Source organism: Martes martes (assembly GCF_963455335.1).
Source record: "Martes martes genome assembly, chromosome: 10".
NCBI lineage: Eukaryota > Metazoa > Chordata > Mammalia > Carnivora > Mustelidae > Martes > Martes martes.
The window spans coordinates 26683302-26695931 of record NC_137898.1 but is presented as its reverse complement, the minus strand read 5'-3'; positions in this window follow the sequence as shown (position 1 = coordinate 26695931).

Below are 12630 nucleotides of genomic sequence, written 5' to 3'. Positions count from 1 at the left end.
TCTTGTCCTGTCAGATATAACAGACTTATGGAATGAGTCTTTAATATAAAACAATGAGATATCTCATAAGACAATGAGATAACTTGTCTGTGCATGCTGTTTTGTTCATCAAAATATTGGAACTCTCAGACAATGTTAGTTTGTTTTGGTTTATTCTGAGTTTGAACCCCTGTGGTGATTCTTGAAACTTGACTTGGAATATATTGCTCATTGATCCTAAAACTTCATATCTCATTGACAGTGTATTGCAGATCAGGTCTAAATTAAATTGTAGCGTTTTACACTATTACTGTTTAGTGACAAGCCCTACATCTTTCTTCTTGACCTTTGTGCAATAATAAAATATCCTGTCTCCCTGACACTTTCACTTTTATAGTTTTTCTCTTCTTTTAGCTCCTTAGGGCACTTTTCCAAACCACCTCAAGTTTCCAAATAGAATTGCATGATTTGGGCATAATAGCACCTGACAGCAGTAGAGAAACAGTCTTTCTTAAGGGATTTATGGATTTTTCAGAATGCTATCTGGGATGCCACCTCTGCCCACATCACTGATTCATGAGTTCATCTTTAGCAAGACAGCCACAGAATTACTTTTCTGCAGAGAACGGATAACTTCTTGGGGGAGAAGAGGGTTAGCCCGTCACCGGGTGAATATCACATGACATAAAGCCCAAATGCTGTCACGCCATACAAAGTCATCAAGTCTTTTACAAAATGGGGTTCTTGCTGCTTGGATCCCATCAGGCAGCAATTTTTACTCTGATTACCTAAAGTCGCTTCATCTGTCTCTCAGCATTTCCCTGCCTGCAGCTTATGACTTTTTCTCTAAAAGGGATTTGATGTGCTGTCAATTTTCCCATTGTTTATGGCACTGTTTTGTGCAGATAGTATCTTAAAACAAACAAAAGACCTGAACAACAAAAACAATGTCAATCCATCTTTGCCTCTGTAGAATTTCCCAAGGTCTATTAAACCTTTTGGCAATTGATGACATTAGAACAGATTCAGGTCTGTGTTTGTGCCTCATACTTTTGTAAACTCTATTTTTACTGAAGCTCTTAAAAAAAGAGTTTCTTTTTTTGTTTAGAACTTGAGTTACAGGTAGCAAAAATTCTTCCTGACATTTGTATTTCTGCTCAGTCTTAATTTTTGACATAGGTCAACTCATTTGTGATAGCTAAAATATACTACTGAGAGTAATGGACAACTAGTATAAAAATGGAGAAATTTGCTATGTTCCATATAGAATGGGGATAATCTGGTCTGTCTAGAAAGCAATTATTATAAAAGTAAGATGGTTACTACTTCATGGGGACCTTCTAGGACCTGGTCCCTCAAAGGGACTTCCAGGGAGCTTTTCAGGAATGCAGAATCTTGGATCCCACTTTCAACCTACTGGATCAGAACCTACATTATACTAAAGTTCCCAGATGATTTGAATGCCTATTAAAGTTTGAAGTTTGAGAAATACTGTTCCAGAACAAATAATGGACTTTAGCTATTTTGTTTTCTATGATCCTCTATACAGCATTTCAATGTACATAAATATTTTTGATTCCACTGTAAAGATTTTGATCCAACTGTAAAGATAAAGATAAAAGGCTCAGAAATTTTAAGTCAGTCAAAAATTTCTCATCATCACACAGCAAGTAAATTAGGAAAAAACGAGGGAAAGGATTTATCAGAATTTGAACCTGGATATACCTGACCAAACAACCTGTTCTTCACTTTGTGTGTTTTTTTTTAAATACATGAACCTTTGTTAAATCTGATGTAAGTGCTGTCAGCATTTTTGGATGTCTTCAGGAGATTAATCTGAAGCTTATATAACATAACTGGAAAAACTGAGAAACTTTCAACTTCCTCCAATGAGTTACAACTTTGATAAGAAAGTTGTATAATATTAGAACTAATGCCACTAGCACTAAAATGTGTTCAACAGAATTTAGAACTAGTATGTCCTACAAACTTCATTTCAAGTGTGTAAATATGATTTCATGCTTTCATTTATTTGCTACTCAAGGCAATACTAATGAAGGTAGTTTTCCTAAAATACCATGGTAAAGGCTCAGTTAGAATGAGTAAGGATTTCAGTAATCAAATTAAGTAAGTATATGGGAAAAAAATATGGAAAGATTAATGCCAAGCTGAAGCGTCTCCTCGTTTCTTTGTAAAGAATATAAAAATGCTTTAAAACGTGCAGACTGTTACTACATGCTGGGGTGTGGAGCACTGTAAAATATTTTAACATGAAATAAAATAACATAAAATCTTTCGGGAAATAGGCAAGAAAAGTCTATGCTCATGACTAATGCAATAATTATGCTGATTGTTAAGACAAGGCAGAAAACTGAACACATGATCTGCAGGTACCACTCAACGTAAGAGTGAATTACTAATGTAGGGAGTATATATTAGCAAATGAACAATCAGGTGATCTAAGAAAGATTTTAGTAAAAGTTTCAGGTAACAGCTGTAGTTTGAATGTGAAAATATTTTGATTTCCAGGATATCTTGGAGTTGTTTATTAGGACAACCAAAACACTCTCAAAAATAAGAGATGCATTCCTCCTTTATTTATTAGCTATTTCTCATTGAAAAGTAGCAGGGCTAGTTATAGAAACAACAACAACAACAGCAACAAACCAAACAAAAACAAAAAACCCTCAGAAACAATGAACTCTGGGGGATTCAATACAGATTCAGTGATTTTCAATTTCTTGTGAGACGCACAAAAAAGATGAGTCTTCAGTTCTAAACATTTGTCTTTTTTACACTTTTTTTTGTAAAACATGGCCAAAATTATTCATTTTTTGAAAAGATTTTATTTATTTATTTGACAGAGATAGGGATCACAAGCAGGCACAGGCAGAGAGGCAAGCAGAGAGAGAGGGGGAAGCAGGCTCCCTGCTGAGCAGAGAGCCCAATGCAGGGCTCCATCCCAGGACCCTGAGATCATGACCTGAGCTGAAGGCAGAGGCTTAACCCACTGAGCCACCCAGGCGCTCCTTATCTTTCTATAATAAAGCCATGGTTTCATCTCAGTATTTCATGTATAAATAATACGGTTTCATTCTTTTGCTTTTTGATGATGAATAGTAAGATATTTTGTTCTTTGATGAGCAGTCTTTAGCAATGACTTGTATTTCATTTGTAAGAACCCATTGGAGCTGATTATCAAGGAATCCATTGAATTTGCTTCTGGGATGTCTGTGAGAAGCATTCTTGTGTAACACTGATGACATTGTATCATTTATATATTAATTAAATGTCAGAAAGAGGCTGTTTTGATATCTTGGTTGAGACTGAAGTGTCCAAATTAAATACAGTTAAATATCAATATGCCTTATTTTAAAGTAGACATGGTTGACTGCTAATGAGGCCTTGCTATCAGGGTGACTCTTAGCTTTCCAGATCTCTGACCCTTCACCCAGACTGAAGCCAAACATGGTGGTGGGAAAGAGGGGACAAGACTGATTATGAGGAAGACCCATGTGGAAGATTTCTCGGGAGAGAATTATTAGTAGTTGTCAGGTTTTCCCTTCTCTGTTAGGATGGGAACATGTAGTTCATCTTAAGCCAAGGAATGGACCTTCAAGATACCTATTTAGAAAGCTTTTCATGTGTTATCTAGAGTGTAGAGGGAAGTAAAACAAGCTTATGTCTTTTGCTTGGAAAAGTCCAAAGGGGAAAGGCTTGTTGAGACTGACCTGCACATTTACTGATAGTCCTGAGGCAATGTAAATGCGATTTTTTGCCCAGAGTGGACTCCACGAAAGGTGAACAAAGATGCGTCTTCATGAAGGGACTGTCAACCTCAACAAGAGTTCTGCCTGGGGAACCCCAACTGAATAAGTCTGCATGAGGTGTAGGGCCAGGAACCACATGGAAAGGAGGAGTCTTATGTTATGCTGAACCATCATTTCAGATACTTTAGGTTTGTATTGTTTTGTTTTGTTTTGTTTTCCAGATGATTTAGTTTTAACCCATTTCAAACAATGCGAAATCAATGGGAAAGGTCTCTGCTAGACAATTTCAAAGATTCGGTCTTAGTGGAATCATTTAATGAAAACAAGAGAATTGTAAGACAGTGACTGCTTAAAACAAAAGAAAACATTGTCCGGTTAAAGTCACTAGACGTGAATGACAATCAGTTGATATTCATTGCCATTCCTGGGGGCAGAGGAGGAACTGGTTTCTCAGAATAAGCCTTAATTCAAATAAAGTTCATCAGAAAACCGTTGAAGTATTTTACCACAAGTAAAAATTTATTCCAAAAGGAAGTGGAGAATTAAATCTCTCCCAGACAAGGTTTGGCTGGGAATAATTTTTCTTCCATCCAGAGATCATATCCTCCAACACCCAAAAAGAGTGTCATGGGAGAGTCCATGCTGGGAGTGCAAGTGTAGGAGGATTTTACTCAGGACGTGAGTGTGAATGGTGGCTGAAGGAGGTGGAGAAGTGCCAGCAGGTAGGCATTTTTCAAAACCAGCCGATGCCAATACCAGATTAACTGTATCTACAGTCTCTTTCTTTGCATCCTTCATAATAACTGCCCTTTGTGAAGAAGCAAAGTCGAGGACTGCCTAGTGAGTGGGAGAGGAGTAGAGGCTGATGTGAAGTGAGGAAACCCATGGTGAAGAGAATAACACTGTTTTCCTCATTTTGTTCCTTTTTAATTTGGGCCTTAAAACCCAATAATCCAGTTATACACATAAAGCACAGAGCATGAAGAATTGTAACACTTAGAGGACCCAAATTATTTATTTTTTATGAAATATGAGAAACATGATTAGCCAATCATACTTTAAGTATTTCTTTGTTTTTTTCCTTTCCTTCTTTCCTTTTTTATTTTTTTATTTTTATTTTTTTTTTAAAGATTTTTTATTTATTTATTTGACAGAGATCACAAGTAGGCAGAGAGGCAAGCAGAAAGAGGAAGAAGCAGGCTCTATGCTGAGCAGAAAGCCCGATGCAGGGCTTCATCCCAGGACCCTGAGATCATGACCCGAGCCAAAGGCAGAGGCTTTAACCCACTGAGCCACCCAGGCGCCCCTTCTTTACTTTTTAAAAAGACATTTACATACAATGTTTTATATGCTAGGCAATTTTCTAAGTGCTTTACAAATGTTAACTGATTTAGTGATTAATAGATCTTTTTTGCATGGTAAAATCAAATTCTGAGGGACTTTTCCTGTGCACCTCTCTCATTTTAAATTTATTGCGAAGAAATTAGAATAAAAGATGACCTAAACACAGACACACACACACACAAGTTTATGCTGCTACTATCACTATTTGCATTTTCATAACCACAAAAGTACCTTTGCAAAACCACTGTATCTAATGCTTTAATTTGGGGTAATAGTCAATTATGCAAAAAACCTAGGGAAGTTCAGTTTATAGTAGAAATTCACTTCTCTAGGGACTAAAAATATGCAAATAGCAATTTCTTAGGACAAAATTATACTTGAAATACTTATTGGACCCTTTTTAACATTTTTCTAAAATGCCAAGTAAGTCTATGCATGGCTGCTGGTTGATGAGAGTCAAAACATCTGTAAATTTTATGCCCTGATGATCCTTAGGAAGATCTTGTATAAAAATACTGGAGTTGAAAGCAATTTATTAAGTTGTGTAAATTGTGAAAACAGCTAAACCTTTAAGCCCAGCCCAAATCATTTGGATAACTAAAGAAACCTTTCTCTACTCACAAACTGTATTTAAAGTATAATGGCTGATTCATGTGAATAATACACCTTCCATTCTCATCAAAAGATACACAAAATAAAACTTACTAAATTTGAAACATGCAAAATTTGTAAGTGAGCTGTTTTAAAGTGGCAATTAAATGAACATTTTCTATATTTTTAACAGCTTAATTGAAATATAATTGATATATTATAAATTACATGTATGTAAAATGTACAGTTGGATAAATTTTTATATATGTATACATATCAAAACATCAAATTATAAAATATACATTCATATATAACTTATAAGCTTATAAATACATAAATATATAACTCATCAGATATATAATATATAAAACGTGTACTATAAAGATTAATATAAATATATGAATAAACACATTCATATATTCAAATTTAAGAAACATTAAAAATAATACAAATATATAAATCTAAAATATATAAATATATATATAACCTATCAAATACAGGCACACATGTGTGTATTTTTGAAACCATTACCAAATCATCATAATGAGCATATCACATATCCGCAAAAGTTTTCTCCTGACCTTTTATAATCTTTCCTTCCTACATTTCCTACCAGGCTTTTTCTGATAAAAAGCCCCAAGCAAGGGCTTTGTGTTACTATAGATTGTATTTACTAGAAATTTACATAAATAGTCATACACTGTGTACCCTTATTCTTTGGTTCCTCGTATTCAGTATTATTTTGAGATTAATCCATGTTTTTCCGTGTATCAGTAGTTTATGGTGTCTTATTGTGGAATAATATAGTATTGAATGGATAGACTAGAATTTTTCTATCTGCTCATCTATGATAACCATTTGGGTTATATCCAGTTGCTGGCTATTACAAATAAAGCTGCCAGGAATATTTGTGTACTAGTTTACATGAACGTATAGATTTATTTCATGTGCATAAAACTAGGGGTACAATGTCTGGATCATATGATCAAGGTATTTTTAACTTTTTAAACTTTTTATTTTGAAATAATTTTAGGCTTAAAAAGAGTTACAAAGATGGCACAAATAATTCTAGTAAATCCATAACCCAATATTCCTTGATGTCAACATCTTATACAACGTATGTTTAACGTTTTTTTTTTTTTTTTTTTTCATTTTAAGTAGACTTTACTGTTTAGAGCATTTTGGCTTTACAGCGAAATCAAGCACAAAGTACAGAGAGATCCCATGTAGTCCCTGCCCCCAAACATGCAAAGCCTCCCTATCAACATCTCTCACCAGAGTGGAACTTTTGTTACAATCAATGAAACTATTGATACATGAAAATATTGACACATCATAATCACCCCAAATCTATAGTTTATTAGGGTTCACTTTTGGTGTTATACACTCTGTGGGTTTGGACAGATATATAATGACATGTACTTACTATTTATAGCATCATATACAAAAATTTCCCTGTCCTAAAAATCCTCCATGCTTTGCCTGTTCGTTCTCCCTACTCTCTAACTCCTAATCTTTTTAATGTTTTCATAGTTTTGCCTTTCGTAGAATGTCATATAGCTGGAATAAGACAGTATGTAGCATTTTTAAATTGGCTTCCTTCACTTAACAATATGCCTTTAAGATTCTACCATGTATTTTCAAGGCTTATTAGCCCATTTCTTTTCAGAGATGTGTGATATTCCATGTCTTGATGTGCCACAATTTATCCATTTACCTACTGAGTATCAGTTGCTTCCAAGTTTAAGAACAAAGACAGAGAAGGGCGCCTGAGTGGCTCAGTGGGTTAAGCCTCTGCCTTTGGCTCATGTCATGATCTCAGGGTCCTGGGTCTCAAGTCTAGCATGGGGCTCTCTGCCTGTCTCTCTGCCTACTTGAGATCTTTCTCTCTGTCAAATAAATAAATTAAAATCTTAAAAAAAAAAAAAAAAGAACAAAGACATAGAAAACAAGACAAAGGCTAGATTTCACAAACTAACACAGGAAGTCATAAAGGAAGTGAAATTTCTTATAAATAGGATGTTCAAGCTGAATTTATATGACTTATTTAACAGAGGGGTAGAAGAAGAGGAGGTAATAATAGGAACATCTTTGAGCATTTTATATGTGCTAGCCTCTGTTGAAAGTACTTTACAAATCTCATTTAACCTTCACAGCATTCTTACAAAGGGGATGATGTCAGGAAAATATATTGACTCTTCTGTGGACCAGGCATTTAACTAATTGTTTTATATATTATCCATAATTCTTATAACAGCACTCATGGCAGCTGGATTATTATTCTCATTTTTTAAATGAGAAGAGTGAGACAGAGAAATTTAGGAACTTCCCCATTGGCATATGCCCAGTAAGATTGGGACCAGGATTGACTAGCACACAGTCTCCCCAAGCTCTAACTCTTCATCACCTACCACACCAACACTCTGAATGCTTTTTCCTTCCCATAGTGGCTCATTTTTAAAATTTATTTGAACACATTTATTGAGTAATCTACCATGTAGAATGTACCTTCTAAGGATAGAATATAAAATTTTCTGGAGAAGTCCAAAGCACACTTAATGTGGCAGGCATGCAAAATCCCACCCTTAAAGAAGCATTCTTAACTTTGTTTAATCCAATGTTTTTAATCTTTATTTTTCCAAGGATGCTACTTTGTCTACAGTATCTATTAATATGACATAAATATAGGAGGTAAAATAGAGGAGGTGCATATTTGAGGAAAAAGATAAGATTTGGTAGCACTTGTAGTTCAGGACAAGATGTAGTTCTGTCTGGGGCCTCATCTGTTCCTCAGAGGGCCTCCCTCCGAATATTTAAGTCCCCTCTGGTGCCTGGGGTTCACTGGGGCCGGCAGTGTAGTCTGGGCAGAGACAAGACCCCTTTGGACCCTAGTGCCCATTCACCCCTTCAGTGTGCTTTTTGACCCTTTAAGTCCCTTGCCATAAGTCATGTTGACTAAGTGTGTTGAGGAAATATAGGACTTGTATCTGTGAGTGTTGTCTCAGGACCTCATGGATGGTCCGATGGGTCAGCATAGTACTGCTTTCATGGGCTCACGTGAGGTTGGCCCTCCACAGTGGTGTTGATCTGCTGATGTGGGGTGGTGTTCACCCCTATCACACTTGGGATGAGTTCAGGGTTCTGGACTATGATGTCCCTGACTTCAGATGCATGAATGAGTTGGTGTGTTAGCTCTCACCTATTTGTGTTCTGATCACAATGTCATCTCTAGTTTATAAAAGCCAAACATAGTCCAAAGGCAGGTATCCTGCACACTGTGTGTCTCTTGCTCTTGGTATGCAGGGCAGTCACTCCAAACCCTTGATATGGGTCATGTGTCAAATTCCTGTGAGGTTGTGACACCTGCTCTGAGGGTAAACCCTGATCATTACACCAAAGGTCTTCTGAGCCCCAGATATTTCCTCAAGTTAGATCAGTGCAGTGATGGTGTTTTCTCTTACATTAGTCTTGAGCCTAGCCAGAAATGGTAGACACAGGATATGGGCATATGGAACTGCTCTGTCTGCTCATGTCCATATGTAGAAGGTGACTGTGTCATCAATATGGGGGTGGGCTTGGAACACAGGTGTGTACAGCGTGCTGTAGTGGAAGTTTTGTATTATAGTAATCCTGTTTCCATTTTGGTGTACTCTAGCCAGGATTGAATGTTTTGTAGAAATGTGAGGATCTTGTTCAATCTGAAACCCCCATTGTCCCCTCCCCCCCTTTTTTTTACTTAAACATTTTTCTGATAATTTAGATGGAGGTTGTTTGTCAGTTAATGTTGACTCCAATCCTTCAAACTGTTCATATCTGCTTTATAACATTCACTGTACTAACTCTTCTTCAGGTTGGGGTTGGGGGTGGTGACAGTTTAGTTATGTCCTCAAGATAAAGTCTTAGTGAAAAAATGAATAAATGTTCTTTAGTTATTAAAAAAAAAAAGAAATCATGTAGAAATGCAGTGATTATGGCCTAAAGGGTCCAAGAAGGGGCATTGCTGGAAGGCTTGTTCTTTTAGATTTATATGATAAAATCCCAAACAGCAAATTTAACATGACTAGAAAATGATTTTTCATTCCTCTTCTCTTGCATACTCTGGGTGACGTATGCACTTCTGTGCAGTCTCAACAAAGCGCAGTTTGAAACTTCTAGAGTTATCAGAAGCTCGCGTTCCTGGACAAATGATGCCATGTCATGAGTCTCAGTATTAAATAAATGTGTACTTGGGCAACTGCAGAGGTGAAAGATCTCTATTGTTTCAACGGAAAGAAGTGCTAAAAAGCCAAGGCATTGTGTGAAATGACCGCATTTCTGCCTTTTTTCCCATGGTCATGGGTAAATTAGGGGCTAGAAATAATACATATGATAATAAAGAACACAAAGCGATACTTCCTGGCCCCAAACAGTAAGAGATGGCGCTCGGAATCCATGAAGAATCTTCCAATGCACTTAATCAGGCAGTGAACAATTACACTAGCACCTCTTCTTTACCCATTTTTCTAAATCTCCATTGATAGATTACTAAACCTCAAATGGGCCAGTGTATTTTGGAATAACTTTTTAAATCAAATGGTTTACAGAGCAATTGGGCCCTGAAAAAATCTTTTGTCCAGGGTCCTGCCTACTGCAGAGGTGACCCTGATAAAATTTCCAGTGCTCTAAACTATTTAGGGAAAAATATTTTATGTCTATCTCTTCCCATTGCTGATCCACAAGAAATATTAAGACATGTATTACGTTTAGTGATCTCTTGTTCATTAAGACATCATTTCTAACTTCAAATGGCAGATTTGCATTTATGCTTTCATATATATCTCTCACTGAACAATTATTTTTGCCCTTCAGTAACTCTTAGGAACTTTATATCATATATTTAAGCAACACATCCTGCCTGTCTCCTTCATGATAAGGACAGTTAGGCATATGCACATTTCTTGTCCTATTTTGCTTAAAGTCAAGAGTCAAATTTGCAGAAACTTACATGGAGAGCTTATGCTACACAGATTGCTTATGCCTATTTGAGTTATTCATGTTTCAACTGGTTTTTGACTAGACTCAGCCAGGAGCTTCCAATCTGTGATTCCTGTAACCTAATACTTGCCCACACTTTCCTGTGAAACCAGTAGCATTTGCACACATTTTTCATTACAGCATTCATGGGGTTGCAGGGAACATACTTGTTATTTGTCTGCCTCCATTTATTCTTATCAGATTTTCTCAGAAATGGAAGCCTTCATGCTCACCTTTTTAGAATGGGTAGCTAATATGGTCCTTGGCTCATGAAAGTACTCAACTATATTGTCTTCTTTGTTTAATAAGAAATGTGGTTCCAAGATTGACATTACTTCACACAAAATTGTTCATGTGAGCTAAATATGTGGACAAGTAGGATCTTTAAGAACACAGGAGGAGGGTGGGTTAAAGCCTCTGCCTTCAGCTCAGGTCATGATCCCAGGGTCCTGGGATCGAGCCCCACATGGGGCTCTCTGATCAGTGGCGAGCCTGCTTCCTCCTCTCTGTCTGCCTGCCTCTCTGCCTACTTGGGATCTCTCTCTGTCAAATAAATAAATAAAATCTTAAAAAAAAAAAAAAAAAGAACACAGGAGGAAATTTAAGGCAGATTTGAGATTTCTATATTACTGGAAAAAAATTAGGATGAAAACTAACAGGGAAGAAGCCAATTGCTACCTGATTTTAGACCCGAAGGCATACTGCCTTAAACCTGAGTCCATCAGTATATAATGTTTCCTAGAGTAGTTATTGTCTAGCAAGCCCACAGGATTTGGCCTAGTCTACTATGAGGATGTTGCTTTGACATTGAGAATATCTGGTGTATTAGGAACTTCAGATCATTTCTACTTTACCTCACTTCGTGCTTCTTAAATGATACTGGAAAGTGAAACATAGGGTACTAGTAAAATAACATTTTTAGGTTTGCTTCTTAAATGCCGGTCATGGCAGTAAGATGTAATGTCACTCAATCCTCATGACAACCTTATGAAATAGGTGCTAGAGAACCCTTGTTTAATTGGTGAGGAGACCAAGGCACAGGGCTGTGTCACACTGCTGATTGCTCATGGGGTGGGTAATTCAACCTCTGGTGCTCTGGGTTCTGGATTTAGGATCCTAAGGCCTGGATTTTAGTCTCAGTTCTATCTTGACTCTTTTTGTGAGTTTTAACAAGTTGTTTGTACTTTCTGAACCTCATATTTCTCATTGATAAAATTAAAAGCATATTATCTACTTCCTGACTCTTCCATGAGAATCAAATGAGATTTAACATCAAATAGCTGTGTAAACCTTAAAGCACTGTACAGATCATTACTGTTACTGTTAATACCCATCAGACTCCCTTGAGCTACCCACAGCTTTCTGAAGGACTGTCAGACCCATTACATATGTATTCTCTCTATCATTTTCTAAGGGGAAATTATAATACTTTTATGTTAGACATTTCCTTCCAAGCATTACATAGCATGTAATTTTTCAGAATGGATTTGAAACACCCTCCTTCTCTTCCCCACCACATGGTAATTTTCTCCTTTTAGTTAGATTAATCTGTTTTACACAATAGAACTGGATTACAAATACTCCGCTTAAACACATCATGAAGTCCATAGTCATTAACAGAATCTGGAAAAACTAGAAAACAAAATAATACTAGACACCATTTAAATGTTAATATTAATATAAGATTTTTAGAAAAAAGAAAAGTTGCCTTTTCCCCTTTTCCCATCCTGGCAGACTTTTAAAATCATTTCTGTGAATCAAGAAGCAATGTGTTTACAGTTGGAATTCTGTTTCTCTAGGATCTTGTTCTGTGTAAAGTCAAATGTTTCATACTTGTCAATTTTTACCAAATAATAATAACAACAACCATAATTTACAGAGAATTGGTGTTGTGTTGAATGCTGTGTGATGCATTTCAAATTTATTTCCTCAT